This window comes from Cherax quadricarinatus, chromosome 38 (genome assembly GCF_038502225.1).
Source record: "Cherax quadricarinatus isolate ZL_2023a chromosome 38, ASM3850222v1, whole genome shotgun sequence".
Lineage (NCBI taxonomy): Eukaryota > Metazoa > Arthropoda > Malacostraca > Decapoda > Parastacidae > Cherax > Cherax quadricarinatus.
Genome location: NC_091329.1, coordinates 22,246,390 through 22,268,832, shown reverse-complemented (window position 1 = coordinate 22,268,832; position 22,443 = coordinate 22,246,390). Strand labels below are relative to the sequence as shown.

At 42.3% G+C, this 22,443-nt stretch overlaps 1 protein-coding gene across 6 annotated transcripts in view; it reads right to left on the bottom strand.

Moving 5' to 3' along the window:
• LOC128693051 (PTB domain-containing engulfment adapter protein 1) overlaps positions 1–22,443 on the bottom strand; it is a 325,835-nt gene that overhangs the window by 278,739 nt on the left and 24,653 nt on the right. For 2 of the 6 annotated variants that reach the window (XM_070092168.1, XM_070092170.1), the window contains exon 2: positions 8,169–8,244. The exons of the other annotated variants lie outside the window; for them this stretch is intronic. The gene's annotated coding sequence lies outside the window, so the exon portion shown is untranslated. The remainder of the gene's footprint in view (positions 1–8,168; positions 8,245–22,443) is intronic. 6 annotated transcript variants of the gene reach the window in all.

Sequence of the window (22,443 nt, the reverse complement as noted above, 5' to 3'; positions counted from 1 at the left end):
CAACATATTGTAAGTCACGAGGGGGGGACAGGACCCCCGTCAACATATTGTAAGTCACGAGGGGGGGACAGGACCCCCGTCAACATATTGTAAGTGACGAGGGGGGACAGGACCCCCGTCAACATATTGTAAGTGACGAGGGGGGACAGGACCCCCGTCAACATATTGTAAGTGACGAGGGGGGACAGGACCCCCGTCAACATATTGTAAGTCACGAGGGGGGGACAGGACCCCCGTCAACATATTGTAAGTCACGAGGGGGGGACAGGACCCCCGTCAACATATTGTAAGTCACGAGGGGGGGACAGGACCCCCGTCAACATATTGTAAGTCACGAGGGGGGACAGGACCCCCGTCAACATATTGTAAGTCACGAGGGGGGGACAGGACCCCCGTCAACATATTGTAAGTCACGAGGGGGGACAGGACCCCCGTCAACATATTGTAAGTCACGAGGGGGGGACAGGACCCCCGTCAACATATTGTAAGTCACGAGGGGGGGACAGGACCCCCGTCAACATAAATGGTTCAGAGAACCAAGTTGATAAATTTGACACATGTACAATACTTGCGGATCTTTATTGTGGTGCAATACTTGGGTATCTTTATTGTGGTGCAATACTTGGGTATCTTTATTGTGGTGCAATACTTGGGTATCTTTATTGTGGTGCAATACTTGGGTATCTTTATTGTGGTGCAATACTTGGGTATCTTTATTGTGGTGCAATACTTGGGTATCTTTATTGTGGTGCAATACTTGGGTATCTTTATTGTGGTGCAATACTTGGGTATCTTTATTGTGGTGCAATACTTGGGTACTTTTATTATCTAAACGTTTTGCCACACAGTGCCTTTATCAGTCCAATGCAAAGACTGACTGCTTACATCGACTCAAGGCTGAGGGACTGATTACCTTAAACTCCTTCTGAGCCTCACCATTCTTCATTGTATTGGACTGATGAAGCCCCTGTATGGAGAAACGTGTCCATAATAAAAATACCCCAAGTGTTGCACATGTGTCTAATTTATCAACATAACTCGCTAGAGCAACTTGGTGAATACACACATAACCACATAGGCGAATATATATAGGTGAAAACACACACACACACACACACGCGCAGGAGGTACAAGAAATAATAAAGGAGGTGATGGCTATGTATAAACAGGACCCAGAGATACGGAGGGAAAAGCAATTGTTGTAGGAGAGAGAGAGAGAGAGAGAGAGAGAGAGAGAGAGAGAGAGAGAGAGAGAGAGAGAGAGGTCAATCTTCATCCACGGGCTTTAGGAGAGTGAAGGGAAAATGTATGAAAGATGACATGAAGAAAAACAAGAGATTGAAAATATCATCAAACAGGAGAGGAGGACATGTCTGAGCTTATAAATTTTCAGAGAGCAGGGGGTTACTTGAAGGAAAGAAATCGGCCAGTCAAATTGATTTTGAAGACAGAAACAGTGTGAGACAGGATCCTGCAGGAGAAACTATGGCTAAGGAAATCAACAGCATACTGAAGGGTGTTCCTAGACTATGACAGAACAAGGACAGAACAACAACAGCTGAAAGAGAGGACACAGAGACAAAAGGGCAAGAAAGAGAGACAAGGCTAGAGTCAGTAGAGAGCAACCCGAGTCGAGTGGAGTAGTGTGTACAAGCACACACACAACCACCCTCAGAGCCCCGCAGCCAAACACACTATCTCATCACAAACCACATCCCACACTCACAACCCCCACCCCACAATACACAGTAAAATCCAATAGCACCCTGCCAGGACCCCCACCCCCACAAACCTCCCAGAATAGTGTTGGAGAGGAAACTGAATATATGGTATACCAACACTGATGGAATAACGAATAAGTGGAAGGAGTGGCACGAAAGAATCACAGAGGCATCACCAGACATCATAGCCCTCGCAGAAACCAAGCTCTCAGGAATGATAACTAATGCCATCTTTCCAAATGGATATCAGATCCTGAGGAAAGACAGAGGGAACAAGTGGGGTGGATGAGAGGCACTGCTCATCAAAAACCAATGGGATTTTGAAGAGTTGGAGAGAGGAGACAGAGGAGAAGCAAGGGACTACATACTAGGAACACTTCAAACTGAAGGTCCCAAGGTGATTACAGTGATGTATAACCCACCACAGAATAGGAGGAGGCCAGGACAAGAATATGAGAGTAGAAGAGAGATGGTTGACACACTGGCTAAAGTGGCCAAAAGGGCCCATATGGGCAGCGCAAAGCTACTGGTTACGGTTTCCTTCAATCACAAAGAAATCGACTGGGAAAACCTGGAGCCACATGAGGGCCCAGAAACGTGGAGGTACTGGAAAACCTTATGCATCGACACATTAGGGACACTAACAGAGGGGAGAGGATGAACCAGCAAGACTAGACCTAATATTCACCTAGAGTAGTGCAGATACTGAGGACATCACATGAAAGGCCCCTCGGAGCTAGTCATTACTTGGTTCTAAGCTTCAAATACATAATAGAGCTACAAATGGAGAGGGAGGCAAGAAGAGCAGGATGAATGAAGCCAAACTACAAGAGAGAGTACTGCACAGGCATGAGGAATTTCCTACATGAGGTTCAGTGGGAGAGAGAAATAGCAGGGAAATAAATACATGATATGATGAAATATGTGACAACAATATGCAAAGAAGCAAGGAAGAGGTTTGTACCCAAGGGAAACAGACAAAATGAGAAGGCCAGGATGAGCCCTTGGTTCACCCAAACGTGTAGAGAGGCAAAAACCAAGTGCACTAGAGAATGGAAGAAGTATCAAAGGCAAAGGACCCAGGAGAATAAGGAGAGAAGTCGAAGAGCAAGAAATGAATACGCATAGGTAAGAAGGGAGGATCAAATTATGAAAATGACAGTGAAAGTCAAGTCTGATCCGAAGCTGTTGTACAGTCACATCAGGAAGAAAATAACAAAGACCAGGTAATCAGGCTGAGGAAGGAAGGAGGGGAGTTTACAAGAACTGACCTCGAAGTATGTGAGCTCAACGTGAGATTCAAAGAAGTATTCACAGTGGAGATAGAAAGGACTCCAAAAAGACGGAGAGGTGGGATACACCAAGTGCTGGACACGATACATACAACCAACGAGGAGAAGAGGCTGCTAAACAAACTAGATATCTCAAAGGTGATGGGGCTAGATAACATCTCTCCGTGGGTCCTGAGAGAGCAGAGGCACTCTGTGTACCACTAACAACAGTCTTCAACACCTCTATCAAAACAGGGCGATTACCTGAGGCATGGAAGACAGCAAATGTAGTCCAAATTTTTAAAAAGGAGACAGACACGCAGCATTAAACTACAGACCAGTGTCACTGACATGTATATGCAAAGTCATGGAGAAAATTATCAGATGAGTGGTAGACCACCTAGAAAGGAACGAGCTTATAAACGACAACCAGCACGGATTCAGAGACAGAAAATCTTGTGTCACAAGCCTACTAGAGTTGTATGACAAGGTGACAGCAGTAAGAGAAGAACGAGAGGGGTGGGTAGACTGCATTTTCTTGGACTGTAAGAAGGATTTTGACACAGTTCCACACAAGAGATTGGTGAAAAAGTTGGAGGACAAGGCAAGTATGAGAGAGAACTGCAATGGGCCAGAGAATACCTGACGGGAAGGCACCAACGAGTCATGGTACGTGATGAGGTGTCAGAGTGAGTGCCTGTGACGAGCGGGATTCCACAGGGTCAGTCCTAGGATCGGTGCTGTTTCTGGTACATGTGAATGACATAACGGAAGGAAGAGACTCAGAAGTGTCCCTGCTTGCAGATGTGTAGTTAATGAGAATTCAGTCGGAGGAGGAAAAGGCAGGACTACACATGGATCTGGACAGGCTACAAGCCTGGTGCAGCAACCTACTCATGGAGTTCAACCCTACCAAGTGCAAAGTCATGAAGTCATGAAGTCATGAGGTTTGTAGCCAAAGGCTACAAACCTCACTCAAGGAAAAGGATCTTATAGTGTGTATAATACCCAGCACATCGCCTGAGGAGCACATCAACCAAATAACTGCTGCAGCATATGGGCGCCTAGCGAACCTAAGAACAGCATTCCCACATCTCAGTAAGGTGTCGTTCCAGACCCTGTACACTGTGTACGTCGGGTCCATACTGGAGTATGCAGCTCCAGTTTGGAACCCACACCTAGCCAAGCACGTCAGGAAACTAGAGAAAGTGAAAAGGTTTGCAACGAGATTAGTCCTGGAGCTAAGGGGCATGCCATCCGAGGAGAGGTTAAGGGAACTCGACCTAACGACACTGGAGGACAAGAGGGACAGGGAAGACACGATAACGACATACAAAATACCGAGAGGAATTGACATGGTGGACAGAGACATTATGTTCCAGATATGGGACACAGCAACAAGGGGTCACAATTAAAAGTTGAAGACTCAGATGAGCCACAGGGATATTATTAGTATTTCTTCAGTCATAGAGTTGTCAGGAATTGAACAGTCTGGAAAGTGAGGTAGTGGAGGCAGGTACTATACACAGCTTTAAGATGAGGTATGATAAAGCTCATGGAGCAGGGAAAGAGTAGACCTAGTGGCGACCAGTAAAGAGGCGAAGCCAGGAGTTATGACTCGACCCCTGCAACCATAATTAGGTAAGTATACACACACGCGCGCGCGCACGCACACACACGCATACACACGCGCACACACGCGCACACACGCGCGCACACGCGCACACACGCGCGCGCACACACGCGCGCACACACACGCGCGCACACACACGCGCGCACACACACGCACGCACACGCACGCACAAATACTAAGAGGAACTGACAAGATGAATAGGGCCAGTTATTCAGAGATGGGACACAGCAACAAGGAGTCACAACTGGAAGTTGAACACTTAGATGACTCACAGGAATGTCATGAAGTATTTCTTCTGTCACAGAGTTGTCAAAAAGTGGAGAGTGCAGAGAAGGCAGAATCCATACATAGCTTTAAGGAAAGGTACGTCAAAGCTCATGAAGCAGAGTGGACCTAGTAGTGACCAGCGAAGTGGCGGGGCCAGGAGCTGTGAATCGACCCCTGCAACCACAAAAAGGTGACTACAAATAGGTGAGTACACACACACACTTTATTGAGAGATTAAAGTCTGATACCTAATCTTAGAGTAGCCTTCAGTCATTCCACCCCTGTTATACAACACAGGGGAGAGGCCACCTCCGAGTACACAGCACCAACATAGAACCCACACATGTAAAAGCATGTTAAGAAACTGTGGAACGTGCAGAGGCATGCCACCAGGCTAGTGTCAGACTAATACATATAAAATACGAGCAGCGGCTAACGGAACTGGATCTTACCACACTGGAGGACACAACAACCAGAGAACACATTAAACCTCTTACAATATACTCACAAAAATTGATAAGGTAGAAAGGGATAAACTGTTGGCCGAAATAACCCGGCATGATAGTGGCTTTCTTTGTACTTAACAAATCAAAATTGTAATTACACACTGTATAAAATCTTTATTCTTTATTCTTTTATAGGCGGGAAACAGGTATTCGAGGGTACATTTGAAAGTTAAAGCCATAGATAAGCCACAGGGATGTCAGGAAGTATTTCTTCATCTTCAGTGTGGCCGGGAAGTAGAATGACCTCGACAAAGAAGTGATGGAAGCAGACTCCATACATAGTTTTAAGAGCAAGTACGATAGTTCCCCTGAGGCTAGGCAGGAATTAATCAGGCAAGCGGTAGGTAGTGAGGCGGGGCCAGGAGCTAACACTCAACCCCTACAACCAAATACAGGTCAGAACGCGCGCACACTGAAAAGTAGGCATATGAGAAAGTCCATCTTAAATACAGAGGGACCAAGACTTTTCAACACCCTCCTTTAGCACAAGAGCAACTGCCAAGAGACTCCTGGCATACAAGTTCCTGATCAGCCGGGCTGTGGTGCCTACGTAAACTGCGTGCAGCTAGCACCAACTGCCTCACTGACCAGACCATCAACCAGGCTTGGTCTGGGGCCAGGACGTAGGGGCGGTGATTCCTTAAATCATCGGGTAACCTTCAGCGATCATCTTCCCCGCTACACGCTCTCAGACCAGGTCCCGCTAATGACAATCTACCTGTGACAATTTCCCAGGTCTCTTCCGCCTCCACAACCTACCTCCAGGTAGGTAGATAGCGCAGACTGCGGCCAGGCTGCCTGCTCTGTTGACCGCCTAGTCAACCAGGCTTTGGCTGCTAGCAGCCCGCAGACACAGCCATCACAACCTGGTTGATTGACGCCTTGCCGCCAGTGAAGGAATCTTGATCCAAAGAATTGCAATCAACTTCTCTATGGATCAAGTCCGATTGTTTCCCACTTCCCGGGCGCTGTATGGCTCAATCGGATTTAGTGCTTTCCTCTAAACATATAATAATAATAATAATAATAATAATAATCTTTATCAGTTTCATTAAAAATCATTAAAAAACATACTTAATAATTATAACGTGTATAATGTATTTAGGTAGAAGTGTGCAAGATGTACCTGACATGTTGCGTGTTGCAATACCACAGAACATATAGATACAATTTTCTAGGTGCGTTGTCAGCTGCGTGTAAATCCTGGTGCCACTTGCTAGGACACTCGCAATCGTTCTGCACTTTCTAACTGAATATTAGGTAGCATGTGTTAAGGTGGTACACACACACACACACACACACACACACACAGCGTGTTGTCACGTCTTACTGCAAAAGAGAGAGGGCCTGACAACATATTTCCATGGGTACAAAGGGAGGGAGGGAAGTTACGTTAGGTAAGATTTGTCAGGAAACAAGGCAAGTATTTCCTGACGCGGGTCTTAGTCATATGATAACCCGCAGCTGGAGCTTTTGGTCATCTGACCGAGGCCTTTCACTGGCTTACCGGTCCGTCCCTTTAAAAATTAAGGTTGTAATTATAAGAGGGAGCAGAAGCACTGTGTGAACACACAGTAAAGACCTTTAACAAGTCGGCAGTGATGAAACGATTACCGGATAACTGAAAATTGGTCAAAGTAATCCCAATATTTAAGAATGAGGGCAGGAAGGACTAAACTACAGGATAGTATCACTTATGTACATCCTTTCCAGGTTAGTGGAGAAGATTGTCAGCAGGAGGATAATGTATCAGCTAAATAGAAGAGGAATTTCATTAGTGAAAACCACCGTGGACTCAAGAGATGGTAGATCGTCTGACCAAACTTCTAAAGTTCCATGAGAGTGGTAATAATAATGGTAGAATTACCGACAATATGTTACGTAAAAAGACACATGTCAAGCCAATGGTACTGACCTGACAAAGCTCCTGGAGAGCGAAACGTTGCCGCAATAAAATGTCACATTAGTTGCACGTGTGTTCTCATACTTAACATAAGAGAGTTACTGAGACAAGCAAGAATAAAAGTGAAAATGAGCGCACTACTTAGTTCTCCGCCAAAGTCTGATCCACAAGTTTGAACGGCAAGCATAAGACACGATAAAAAGTGAAAGCACGAGAGGAAGTGTCAAGCTGGATTAAGATAAAGTGCACAAATAACCCACACATAGGAGAGAAGCGCTTACGACGACGTTTCCGTCGTGTGACTTTGTAAATGGTCACCTATCACAAAATTCACAGAGGGAAAATTTTTAGGAATCCACCTTGATAATAGACTCAAATTTCAAACACATATACAACAAATTTCCAAAAAAATTTCCAAGACCGTAGGCATACTATCGAAGATACGGTACTATGTTCCACAGTCAGCCCTTCTGGCCCTATATCACTCACTTATTTACCCCTATCTCACCTATGGAATTTGTGCATAGGACTCAACAACAATAAACCATCTCAGACCACTAATCACCCAACAAAAGGCTGCAGTCAGAATGATAACAAATTCCCACTACAGGCAGCACACTCCACCAATATTCAAAACTCTAAACCTACTCACCACACAAAACATCCATACTTATTACTGCACCTATTACACTCATAGAACACTTAACTCTGATATAAACCCTCCCCTCAAACGTCTCCTTATCAACCTCAACAGAACACATGACCATAACACAAGGCACAGATCACTCTTTGATGTTCCTCGTGTCCATCTCACGCTATGCAAAAACTCAATGCACATAAAAGGCCCTAAAATCTGGAATTCATTACCTGTTTATCTGGAGAGAGTTCCGGGGGTCAACGCCCCCGCGGCCCGGTCTGTGACCAGGCCTCCTTAGGTCAGTGTCTGTGAATATAAAAGAAACACTGTCTGTTTATAAATTCAAGTCTCTTCTCAAAAATCACTTACTCACCCACAAGTAAATAAATACTGAATAATTGTATCTCATAAATTTTTCTCATTATTGTATCTCATAAATGTCTAACCTGTGACCCAATCAAACTTTATTTTTTAATTACATTACCTAACAGAATATTCCATTCTACTGAATGCTCAGCAACACAGTAAATGACCATATGACCTGTCTTTGTAATACTCATTTGTGCTAAATTGTTATCTGTTTACAATAATGTTTTTGTAAAGTAAAAGGACACAAGTGCAACTAATGTGACATTTTACTGTGGCAACGTTTCGCTCTCCAGGAGATTTGTCAAGCCGATACAAGCAGTATATGGACACATAGGGTATATAAAGGCACAGAGTGAGGTGCAATACTACTACTACTACTACCACTAGTGAACATCGAAATGGTACCTCACTAGTATTGCACCTCAGAGCCTTTATATACCCTCTGTGTCCATATACTGCTTGTATCAGCTTGACAAATCTCCTGGAGAGTGAAACGTTGCCACAATAAAATGTCACATTAGTTGCACTTGTGTCCTTTTACTTTACATATTGTCGGTAATTCTACCATTATTACAATAATGTTTTTACCACTGAATATATCATTGCTTAGTTAATCTTAAGTTAATTTTAAGCCTGCCCATAATGCTCTGCATACAAGGGGCTTTGGCATGTTGCACTGTAATAACTGTATTCCTTTGTACTTCACTGTATCATGTTCAAATAAATAAAGTCGGACCGAAACGTCGTGGTAAGATCCTCTCTCCTATGTGCGGGTTACTTGTGTGTTGTTCCAGTTACGGTGCTGTTCTTTAAGATACAGTGGTGTGCTCCAAGGATCAGTACCAGGACGGCTATTTCCTTAACGATTGTAAATGACTTGTTAGATGGGATAGAAGCCTATGTATAAAGAGACCAAGATTTTTCAACTTTTTTTTTTTTTGCATACTTATGGGGAATTACCAACAGACTCACGGCTGCCTTCAAAAGGAAATTTTGTAAGTTCTTCGAGTTAGTTTTTGACGAGCTGTGTGCGCCTGGCTGTGGTGCATACGTTACACTGAGTGTGACTAACATCAACTGACTGATCAGGCGATCAACTAGTACGCTTGGTGTGTGAGCGGGCCACAGGGGCAAAGACCCCCAGAGATCATCTTCAGGCAACCTTCAAGTCAGGTCTCTGCTTACAGATAATGGAGAACTATTGAGAAGAATACGTGTGGGGTTCGTGAGGAGATACTGGAGAGAAGTATCGTCCACCAGCGGTGTTATCAAATATACACCCCACCTGATCCACATGTGCCGTATTCGATAACTTGTTGGTATTATATACCTTTGATCCAATTATACTTGTCAAAGACACATCATGCAATTTTGACTTTCTGCTTATAGCACACAGCTTTCGTAAGCCGACAGAACTTCTTTACTACTACTACTACGTCAAAGGTAACCACTACTTCCACTGTCACCAAATTACACCTCTGCAAGCCCCACCCACGCTCATGTAATCACCACTAATACTACTTCATTGTTTCCACCTCTCTGGATTGCCCTGTAAATGTCTCCGTTCTGTCGCTGTATTAGACTGATGCGGCCCCTGGTGCTTGAAACGTCTCTTAATAAGGATACCCAGATGTTATCCTATATATGTTACTAGCATTGAAAGAAGAACGTGAAGATGCAACAGTGAGAGAAGACAAGTGTTTGAAGGGTACCATCACCCACTGTCTCTCTCATCATGGATACAACTGCTTCGTTGTCTTCTGTAAAGGTCAACTTGTCTGACGTTAAGATTATTAGATCTTTAACCTGTTACTTCCGCTCTGTGAATACATCTCATTGTCTTTTGTACTCGACTTATTTTTAGTTTTTCTTTCTTTTCTTAATTTATTACGGCTGGAGCTTGTCATTGTTAAATATATTTTTGGTGAAAATGATAAATAATAGCGACGGGTTGACGAGTAAAACGTTGCCACCTCACCTTCTGCAGTATTTAAACTCCATTCCTGTGTTTCAGCACAACTCATAGTCTGGAACAATGAACTCTTCTCCAGGCTCAGGGACTGACCATCCCAAAATCTTTTTCCTCCAAGGTTGATGAACTAATTACATCATCTTTACTTCGCTACCACACCTGCTGCCTCTGTATTCGACCAATGAAGCCTACCGTATAGGCGAAACGTTTCAATCAACACTGGACGATATTGTCTTGTCCTGAGGTAATGTTCATGATTATATTTGTATTATCCGTTAAAAATGGCATAAACATACCTGCGATATATCTACAACCGGTTTCGAGAGTTCTGCCCTCGCAGCCTGGCCTGAAGGAATCCTACTGACTACCCAGTCAATCAGGTTATTGCTAGTGGCAGCCAGCAGGCCTAACACAGCCATCACAACCCTGCTAATCAGGCACTTGCAGAAAATAGTGGTCCATTTTCCTCTTGAAAACTTTTACCTTTGTTTGCGAAGTATTTCTGATATGCGTGGTCTCTTGGACCACGGATGTTGACACCGCGGATGTTGACACCGCGTTATCTAACTGTGCCCAGCAGATAGTGGAGCCAACAAGACTAGAAAACACACTTGACCTTATCTTCACAAATAATGAGGGCCTGATAAGAGACATAAGAATATCAAAAACAACTAATTCCGATCACAACCTAATCGAAGTCCAGACGTACATGCATAGGGGTCCTGATCAGCAGAATGCATGTACCTGTGAAGGTCTCTTCACAAAATACAACTTCAACAACAGGAACATCAACTGGGACCAGGTAAACCACGTCCTAAACGAAACATGTTGGGAAGATGTCTTAAATGACATGGATCCAAACCAGTGCCTTGTAAGGATCAACTTCCTGGCAGCTGAAGCATGTTCTAGGCATATTCCCCTAAGAAAGAAGAGCAGGAGTAAACTGGAGAAAGACGCTCCCTCTACAGAAGACGACGAAGAGTCACTGAGCTCCTCAGGAGTGCTAGAATATCTGATACACGAAAGGAGGCACTGACCAGGGAAGTGGAAACTATCGAACTTAAGTTAAATGACTCTTACAGGAACCAGGAGAGACAGGAGGAGCTTAAAGCTATTAGTGAAATTGAAAGAATTTCAAAATATTTCTTTTCATATGCCAAAAAAAGGCAAATACCACATCCAGTATTGGGCCCTTACTCAGACAGGATGGGACTTACACAGATGGCAACAAGGAAATGAGTGAAATATTGAAATCCCAGTACGACTTTGTGTTTATTGAACCACTAATCGGTCTGAGGATTGACGACCCAAATGATTTCTTCATGAATGAGCCTCAAAACTCCATAAATGTATGCCAGATTTCCGACATTACCCTAACTCCGATAGATTTCGAAAAAGCCATTGACAACATGCCCATGCACTCAGCCCCGGGCCCAGAGTCGTGGAACTCTGTTTTCATTAAGAACTGCAAGAAACCCCTCTCGTGTGCCCTAAGTACACTATGGAGGAGGAGCTTGGACATGGGTGAAATTCCACAGTCACTTAAAACAACGGATATAGCCCCACTCCATAAAGGTGGCAGCAAAGCATTAGCTAAGAACTATAGACCAATAGCTCTGACGTCCCACATCATAAAAATCTTTGAAAGATTGCTAAGAAGCAGGATTGCAAATCACCTGGATTCCCAAAATCTGCACAATCCAGGGCAACATGGGTTCAGGGCAGGTCGCTCCTGCCTCACAACTACTGGATCACTATGATATGGCCTTGGATGCAATGGAAGAAAATCAGAATGCAGATGTAATATACAGAGACTTTGCAAAAGCATTTGACAAATGCGATCATGGCATAATAGCCCATAAAATACGTGCTAAAGGAATAACTGGGAAAGTGGGGAGATGGATCTTCAACTTACTAACAAATCGAACACAAAGAGTAGCGGTCAACAGAGTTAAATCGGAGGCTGCCATAGTGAAGAGCTCTGTTCCACAAGGCACAGTACTCGCCCCCATCTTATTCCTTATCCTCATATCAGACATAGACAGATATATACATCACAGCACCGTATCATCCTTTGCGGATGATACTAGGATCTGCATGAGGCTGTCATCTGCTGAGGACGCGGTTAACCTCCAAGAAGATATAAACAAAGTTTTCCAGTGGGCAACGGTAAACAATATGAAGTTCAATGAGGACAAATTCCAACTACTCCGTTATGGAAAACTGGAGGAGATAATAACTAGAACAGAGTATACTACAGACTCTGACCATACAATAGAGCGGAAAAATAATGTAAGGGACCTGGGAGTAGTAATGTCTGAGGATCTCACTTTCAAGGATCACAAGAGTGCCACGATCGCACGTGCAAAGAAAATTATAGGATGGATAATGAGAACGTTCAAAACGAGAGATGCCAAGCCAATGATGATCCTTTACAAATCACTTGTTCTCTCTAGGCTGGAATACTGCTGTACATTAACATCTCCATTCAAAGCAGGTGAAATCGCAGATCTAGAGAGTGTACAGAGAGCCTTTACTGCACGTATAAGTTCTGTCAAGCACCTTAACTACTGGGAACGCCTGGAAGCACTTGACTTGTACTCATTGGAACACAGGAGGGAGAGATATATCATAATCTACACTTGGAAAATCTTGGAAGGAATGGTCCCAAATCTGCACACAGAAATCACTCCCTACGAAAGTAAAAGACTGGGCAGGCGATGCAAAATGCCCCCAATAAAAAGTAGGGGCGCCATTGGTACACTAAGGGAAAACACCATAAGTGTCCGGGGCCCAAAACTGTTTAACAGCCTCCCATCAAGCATTAGGGGAATTGCCAATAAACCCCTGGCTGCCTTCAAGAGAGAGCTGGACAGATACCTAAAGTCAGTGCCGGATCAGCCGGGCTGTGGCTCGTACGTTGGACTGCGTGCGGCCAGCAGTAACAGCCTAGTTGATCAGGCCCTGATCCATCGTGAGGCCTGGTCATGGACCGGGCCGCGGGGGCGTTGATCTCCGGAATAATCTCCAGGTAACGGTGCCCAAATTTTTCACTGGACATATTCTACACTTCCTTTCACGCCAGTAAGTTATGGCAGTGCTGACAGGGAAACCAGACCTTTAAATTTCTTCCAAGTATATACAATACCAAGTGTCTTTTTTGCCATTCCAGAGAGTACATTTTAAATGCTTTTGGATATTCCACTTAATGTATATGTTTTACTGGTTCTGTGTGGGAAGAGAATAATCTCTGTATGTATATTTCCCAGCTCTTAATCTCTCCCGCCTTGAGAAGCACAGTGAGCGCAGAATGCATAATAAATTTTAAAAGTACCATCAGAGGTGTGGCTTTTCTCGTTTGGAAGATTCTCACAGATCATTTTATCATTTTTTCTGCTTTATCGTGTTTGCTATATAACAGACCATCTAATAATATTCCTAGGTCTTTTACCAGTTTCTTCTATTTTATGAGGTGGTCTACCTGCGTGCAATAACCTATGCTTGTTTCAAGTTCTTTATTCTTTATATATAGAAACAACTAAAATTTATCACCACTGAACATCATGATGTTGTCTTTCAGACATACGAACACTTGACGACCGTCGTACTATGGTATCATCCGTAACAGATATGAAGATGTGTCTACCGTTTTCAGTTAAGTTAGTTATAAGGATGACAAACAGTAAAGGTGACAGAACCCTACCTTGAGGTACTGAACTGTTTACATTCCACAGACTGGATTACACCTGCCGATCTCATCTTATAAGCTATTATTCCATGGTTGCCTTTGTCATTACGTTTGAAAAATCAAAGGGGATCAAATCAGTGATTTGTTTTCCTTCATAAACCTTGCTAAGTTTTTCATATTAATCTTATAAGTGTGACAGCCATGAATCTTCCTGCTCAAAAGTCAATTTGACTCGTGTTGGGCACTTCGCGTTTCTCTATAAAATCAAAAAGTTGTCGTCTCAGAATCCTGTAGTTCCTTTTTCTTGTGCACTGCTCTGCTACTTTCTTTGTGAAGAAATGCTGTATATGAATTAAGGCACAAACCTTAGTAACTGATACCAACGAATTGGTTTAAAAAGATACATGAGCAAACACTAAGACATATTAGAAAACGTTTCGGTCAAATGCTTCTGCAGACTCCTTGAAGACCACGTCGGTGTTTCGTTTCTTCAGTGTTATATAACATTAGTGAAGGGTATTAGTTTCTTCAGTGTTATATAACATTAGTGAGGGGTATTAGTTTCTTCAGTGTTATATAACATTAGTGAAGGGTATTAGTTTCTTCAGTGTTATATAACATTAGTGAGAGGTATTAGTTTCTTCAGTGTTATATAACATTAGTGAAGGGTATTAGTTTCTTCAGTGTTATTTAACATTAGTGAGGGGTATTAGTTTCTTCAGTGTTATTTAACATTAGTGAGAGGCATGATTTACCGTCTCCCGTGTGATTTAACAGGAACTTCCGCTCTTAAGCCATCTTAACACGTGTTATATAACTGATGCCTTTAAATAAAATCTGCAAGTTGGTATCTCAAGAGACATTCCTTTGGATCACCTTCATGATGTGTGATATTAGTACATTTGTAATCTTGAAGCCGTCGCTCTACTCCCTCTTTTCTGATGATGACCTACGTATGACTGCACTGGTTAGGGACTTTCGAGATTTCACCTGAATTTATTTCTCCAAACTATACCGTGTTTGTGACAGAGGTATTTTAAATTTCTTTATAAGATACTACATTCCAGAAACTGGGCACAGGTGCTGAGCGAATGGGCATTCTATCTTTTTCTGTAATGTTTTTAATGTGTACCTACCTACCTGGAGGGTATTCCGGGGATCAACGCCCCTGCGGCCCAGTCAACGACGAGGCCTTACATATTTCGTAGAGAGAACAAAGTTAAATTAAGAAATCTGGGTCTTCAACTCTGTGTTGAATATACTGCTAAACATACAGTATTCATGTTATGTTAGGATTTCGCATCCATAAAAAAAAAAGATAATGCCTGGATACGTGAAATTCCATGTTTGGCTGTGATAAAATATATGTCGGAGAAACTGCCAGTAACCTGTCAAATCACATACACGAACATGTATATGCTTCCTGAGCAGACAATTAGAATAAGACTCACGAAATCGTAATGACACGATTGCAAACGGGCTGGAGTTTTGAGACTCTCTGACCGCGGGTTCAATCCCGGCCGGGGTATGGTTTAATTAGAATAACTCTTGTCTTGCAAACCACAACTCGCATGAGCAATTGATCAAATGGACGGGGGATGAACTAGACATTAGGGTGACAAAATCAAGAGTTTAGTAACTACCTTCATCACAGTTTCCAACACTATATTGTTTAAAACAAACCTAGTTGTTAAAGCCTCTGTCAGTAGAAATGTTTATCAAAAAATATCATCGGGGGCAACCATCAGATTAAGTCTGCACTTCACCTCCACGCCTAACTCTTCTTTTCCCAGATCAATGTATTATTCCCCTAGGTGTGTCTACTGAAGTGAAAAAAATGTTGTGCGGGAGAAATCTTGCCTTTAATAAAGTTCCATAAAACTGCAGCAGTTTTTGTCTTATGTGCTTTAGATAGAGTGACGATTAAAGAGAATTAACCACAAGAGGAAAAAAAAATACGTTTTTTGTTCATACTTTCCAAGAATACTGAAGATTAAACAGAATTAACCATAGGACGAACAAGCCACATTTCAAAGCGAGGCTCGGAAATTCCTCTGTAAACACACAAGATTACAACATGGATTAGAATGAGAACAAAAACGTATAACGTTAGAGCTTACGAAACAAAAACAAGCAAGCATATCATAACGCACCAAACCTATCTCAACCAACACAACATATAGCAGAGAATAGTGTACCCAATAACAGATACACAAGAGGAAAACTTAAAACAGAAAGGGAGATTTAGATTTTGCTAGAAGGGTGCTCAATAAACGCACCCCTCTGGCAAAATCAGAATGGCAGTACATTACTGCCCCAGTACTTGACACGTAACTGTGGAAGTAACTCCATCCTTGGATGTTATAAAAAAAAAAAGGCAACATTACCCTTACAATTACAGTATTCGTATCATCAGGTATCATTAACTTCATAATATCTGCATCCTTACCTACAGGTATCATTACCCTTACAATTACAGTATCCTTAATCACTACCCTTACAATTATAGTATCCTTACCTACAGGTATCACTCCCTTCACAGGGAGTGATACCTACGACGACGCTTTGGTTTGACTTGGACCATCATAGGTTTCAGTCCCCTAAGTGCGGGTTATTTGTGTATTGTTCCAATCACGGTATTGTGCCTTTTCATTCATTACAAAGTACTGTTAAGTAATGCAGTAAATCCAACATTTCGTTAAATGCTATTAACTTTAGTTACAAAGTATTTAAACTATTCATATGTTTGTATGAACAGTTTAAATATTCCTGCTACCCGTCACATACTACGATACGGCGCTGGAGAAAAAGATTGGACAAATATGTGGGTGGTAATGATCGGATTTAGGAAAGACCTGGTTTATATAGGCCAGTAAGCCTGCTGCAGAGCTCCTAATCGCTTATGTTTCTAGGTACTCTGTGCACACACAGTCTCCTCTCTTGGAGCTGCCACATAAATGTACCACATAATACACAACCTAAACGTATCCTAGCTGAGGACATGAAGGGAGATTGTAAAACTATATATAGTCTTCCCATTATGTCCTTCAGTTTGTATTTACCTCGTCTTTTGTATACAGTAGGTCCTCACTTAACGTCGTTTCATTATAACGTTTAAAAAAAATAAATTCCCTGCCAGGGCCACTGTAGGTGTGGAGTTTGCACGTTCGTTGTGGAACTGCCTGTTATAACCTGTTACAATGAGTGCTAAAGGCTCGCTGTCCACTCCTGATGTTTGTATCAATTAGCCTATGGTAAAATTGGTTTCGTTATATGTCATTTAGCTTAAAGTCGCAGTTTCCAAGAACCTGTCGACGACGTTAAGTGAGGATTTACTGTATAGTTCTACAGTCTTTCCATCGTGTCCTAGCCACCACATTCTCTACTCTCTTGTTTCCATCGTCTTGAAAATAATAAAAAGTCACAATACCGTGGCTGGAACAAGACACAAATAACCCGCACATCAGACTAATTTTTCTAAGGAAACAAAAACGCAGAATCCTGAGATAAACTGAGACAGGAAAAACAGCTAGAACATAAACAAAAGCTAGGGAAACGATATAAACAGTAGGAACACAAACGAAAAAAAATAGCAGAAAGATAACCAATAGGAACACAAAAAGAACAGCAGGAACACAAACAAGAAAAACAAACAGGAACAAATAAGGTAACACGAGCACGAAAAAAAAGATAAACAACAGTAACAATAGATAAACGGAACACAAACATGATAAACAGGAACAAGAAAACAATAAACAGAAGAAAAACAATAGGAACACAAACAAGATAAACCAAAGCACAAACAAGCAGACAAGCAATATAAAGAGGAACTCAAGGAAAAACTAACACAAACAAGATGAACAGCAGGAATACAAGAAAAAACAGGAATACAAACACGCTCAAAAAGAACAACAGAGTGAGAACAACAGGAGTGAGGAGAGAACCTGGCTCTTGAGAACAACCTTGCCAAAGACGTAGTGACAGCAACAAAATAAGTGAACTTGATTATTGGGAGCAACCTTGTCTGTGATGTAGTGACAACAACAATAGGAGAGAGGAGTGTACCTGATTATTGGGAACAACCTTGTCTGAGATGTGTCACAACAATAGGAGAGAGGAGTGAACTTCATTATTAGGAACAACCTTGTCTGAGATGTAGTCACAACAACAATAGGAGAGAGGAGTGAACCTGATTATTGGGAACAACCTTGTCTGAGATGTAGTCACAACAACAATAGGAGAGTGGAGTGAACCTGATTATTGGGGACAACCTTGTCTGAGATGCACACATAAACTAACCATACAAAGGGATATAATTCACAAGGATGAAAATACAAAAATAATAAATGGCTTATGAAGGATAATAAAAAGGATGGAGAGTGAAGGCGCTGATGTACACTGGGGTGACCTTGTCACTGGGACACTTGTATATAGAATCTTGGTATTGTCAGTTGCAGGGAAACCCCGGCCAGAGGTGGTGGGCGTTACTTGGCATCATGTAGCCACCTCTCTCCCTCCTGCAGCCGCTTGTCTGTACCTCCCGCAGTCACCCACCATCATGCAGCCGCCTGGGTCCCTCCAGCAGTCACCCACCATCATGCAGCCGCCTGTGTCCCTCCTTTCTGCAGTCACCCACCATCATGCAGCCGCTTGTGTCCCTCCCACCTGCAGTCACCTGTCTCTCCTTCCCTCCCTCCCTCCCAGCAAAAAATTCAGGACCCCAAGGCACGGTCCTGGCGCCTCTGTCGTTTCTTATCCTCATAGCTGACACATATAAAAACACTCGTCACTGTTTTGTATCATCATTTGCAGATGACACTAAAATAAGCATGAAAGTCACCTCGACAAAGACGCTTAAAACTGTAGGAGGATATAAGCAGGGTTTCCCAGTGTGCAGTGGAGAACAACATGACGTTCAGTGGTGACAAGTTTCAGCTGCTTCGGTATGGAAAGAATGAAGAACTCAAAATCATCAAACAGAATGAAAGGAACACATGAAAGACCTGGGAAGAATTATGTCGGCTGACATTTCAAAGAACACAAAAAAAGCATGTCATGACAGCCAGGAAAATGATGGTGTAGATAATGAGAACTTTCAAAACAAGGGAAATCATGCCAATAGTGACACTTTTTTAATCGCTCGTGCTCTCGTTTGGAATATTGTTCATTGCCGAAGGTCCCATTCAGGGCAGGAGAGAGCTGGAACAAATACCAAGATAATTTACAGCCTACAAAGAGCCAATAAAGCATTTAAATTACTGGAAACGCTTCAAAATCCTAAATATGTGCTCACTGGGACATTGAAACCTCAGTTGTCAACTTAATTCATTCCAGATGTCGGTTCAACAATTAAATTGGTCGTCAACCAAACCAATTTTTCCCATGAAGAATAATGTAAGTAGAATTAATCCGTTCCGGACCAAAAATAACAATATAATTTATTAATAATAATGTACTAATGATTACATAAATGTATAAAATTATACAGCACACGGAAACTGTAAAAATGAATACTAAATGAAAATTTAACTGAAATACTGTACAGTAAATGAAAATTTAACTAACAGCAAAATTCTAGCAGCTTCAAATCTTGCGGGAGAAAGTTGGTAGGCCTACAGAGATAATGGGCCTGCATGATCAATGTACGCAGTATAAAAATAATCCTGCAGCATGCAGTGCATAATGAGAAAAAAACTGCGACCGTGTTTTTGGTTTAAAACAACGAGTTTGTGGTGTATTTTCGTATGGTATTTATGTTTGTATTCTCGTTTCCTTGGTCTCATTTGATAGGATAAAAGATATATTATAGAAAAAGAGAAGATTTTTAATGGTTTAAAGACTAAAAGTAACTTGAAATTGAGGTCAAAGTAGCGGATACGTTCGATTTTTGCCGATGTTTAAGAGTAAACAAATGTCAGGCGTCCAATACACGTCAACTGGTGAGTCTAATATGCATTCACGAACGTGCTGATATTATTTATACAATTATTACACTTATGCAGTAGTATGAATAATATTAAATCTTCTATTTTTGTGAATAAAATTTCAAAATGAAAAGCAAGCGTAATATAATAGGGACCTGTAGACGTGAGTAATGAACAGATAAAATGTTATTTTAGTGTCAGAAATGTCTGCATTGTTTATGCTAGACCCTGTTTTGAAATTGGCCATTCTTGAATTTTGTGTGAATTTGGCCAAATTAGTAATTTCAGATCACTTTATTGGGTAGTTGAAATAGGTAAATGGGCAGCTTCTTGTACTCAATCGATAGAATAGTGTGTTCTAGCGAAGTAGCTATGAGTTTGGTCGACTGTAACAATGGAATTGGCTCAAAATAGGGCTTATAGTGGGCGAAATCGCCAATGATATATAAATATCGCCGTGCATTAGTCACTATACTGACTGAGATCCACACTGTGGACTCTGGTGATCATGTGATCCAAGCATTGTCAGTCAACAACCATGACCACGTACGAAAACCAAATCAAACAAATCGGTTCAAAAACCATTTGTTCAACAACCAGTCCATTCGACAACTGATGCTCCACGGTACATGACAATATATACGTGGTAAGTACTTGAGACCTGGTCCCAGATCTTCACACTGTCATAACATACTGGAGCAAGAGATATGGGAGGAAGTGTAGAATAAACACAATGAAAAGCCTGAATGCTGTGGGCACAATAAAAGAACACTATTAACATCCATAGTCCTAGATTACCTGGAGGGTGTTCCGGGTGTCACTGCCCCCCGCAGCCTGGTCCATGACCAGGGATAAGTGTAGAAGTCTTCAATGTATCTCCACCAAGTGCCAGATGAACCAGGTTGTGATGGATATGTGAGCCAGAGGGCCGCCAGCAGCAACAGCCTGATTAACCTGGCAATCAACAGAAAAGCCTGGCCCAGGGCCAGGTTTTGGGAGTAGAAGAGCTCTCGAAATTCATCAGAGGTATCATGCAGGCAGCTCCCACTTTCCTGCAGCCACCCATCATCATGAAGACAGCTCCTCCTCTCCTGCAGCCACCCACCATCACGCAGACAGCTCCCTCTCTCCTGCAGTCACCCACCATTATGCAGACAGTTCTCACTCTCCTGCAGCCATCTGTCTGTCCCTCTTTCCCTCCCTCCTGCAGCCACCCATTATCATGCATCCAACACCTCAATATCCTGGTACTGCTCCCTCACAGCTGTCACCACTACCATTGTCACCACCACGTGTGTGCCATACTCACAATGAGCATGGTGGCGAGATAGAGCAAGGTAGTGATTACACTGGTGGAGCAGCAGCAGCAGCAGCGACCTTGAATAAGCAACCTACAGGTATTATGACCATGACATTCCCCCACACTACTAAGTGGTCACACTTTGATACACACTTCCGCTGTCTTCACTACCGTCACCACATCGTGGTCACATCCGGGCCTTCCTTACACCTCTCCTCTCATTATTATTACTGAATATGACAAACTGTTGATATTGCGTACCACTGATGAATTTGGAGTGTTTTTACTCCTGGAGTCTGGCCCTGGGCCAGGCTTGTCTGGTGCTTGCCTATCAACCATCTGTTGCCGCTGGTGGTCCACTGGCACATATATCAATCACAGCCTGGTGAATCTGGCACTTGGTGGCCATACTTGTTAAATTTCCACTTCTCCCAGAAGTGTTTCAGATATTTTTTTTTAAGATTTATGCTGAACAATCTGGGACTACGGATGTTAATACAATGTTCTCTTACTGTGCCCACGGCGCCCATGCTTTTCACTGAGTTTATTTTACACTTCCTTTCATATTTTTCACCCAGTATGTTATGGCAGTGTGCAGATTTGGGACCAGACCCTCAAGTACTTTCCACGTACATATTATCATGTATCTCGCCTCTGCTCCAGAGAATACATATTTAGGACTGATACGATCCCAGTAATTTCAAAGCTTTATTGGCTCTTTATGGGCCACAAATGATCTCTGTATCTGATCTCTATACATACCGTTAATAAAATGATCTCTGTATCTGATCTCTATACATACCGTTAATAAAATGATTTTACAATTATTGCTATAATTTATCAATTATTATTAAATTAACTAGAATGTGTTCGCATCTGATCTAACGGAGAAAGTGATAGCACTCCCTCTTGTAAGAACATAACAGACCTACAGCAAGCCTGCTGGCTCACACCAGGCACATCCTTTTCATGCGTATATTTGCCTAACCAATTTTTAATCTACCCAAGGTGTTAGCTTCAATCACTATTTGGTAGACTGCCTCTATTCTATAATTCTACTTCCAAATAAATACTTTCATATTATCATTTCTAAATCTAAACTTGTCCAACTTAAATTCATTATTTTAATTTAATAATTTTTTATTTTTGCCGGTTTCACACTTGCATATTTATCGTCAGATAAATAAGACATTAATAAGGCATAACGCTATGGCTGAAATACACATATGAGCCGCACTTAAGAGAAGCTAAC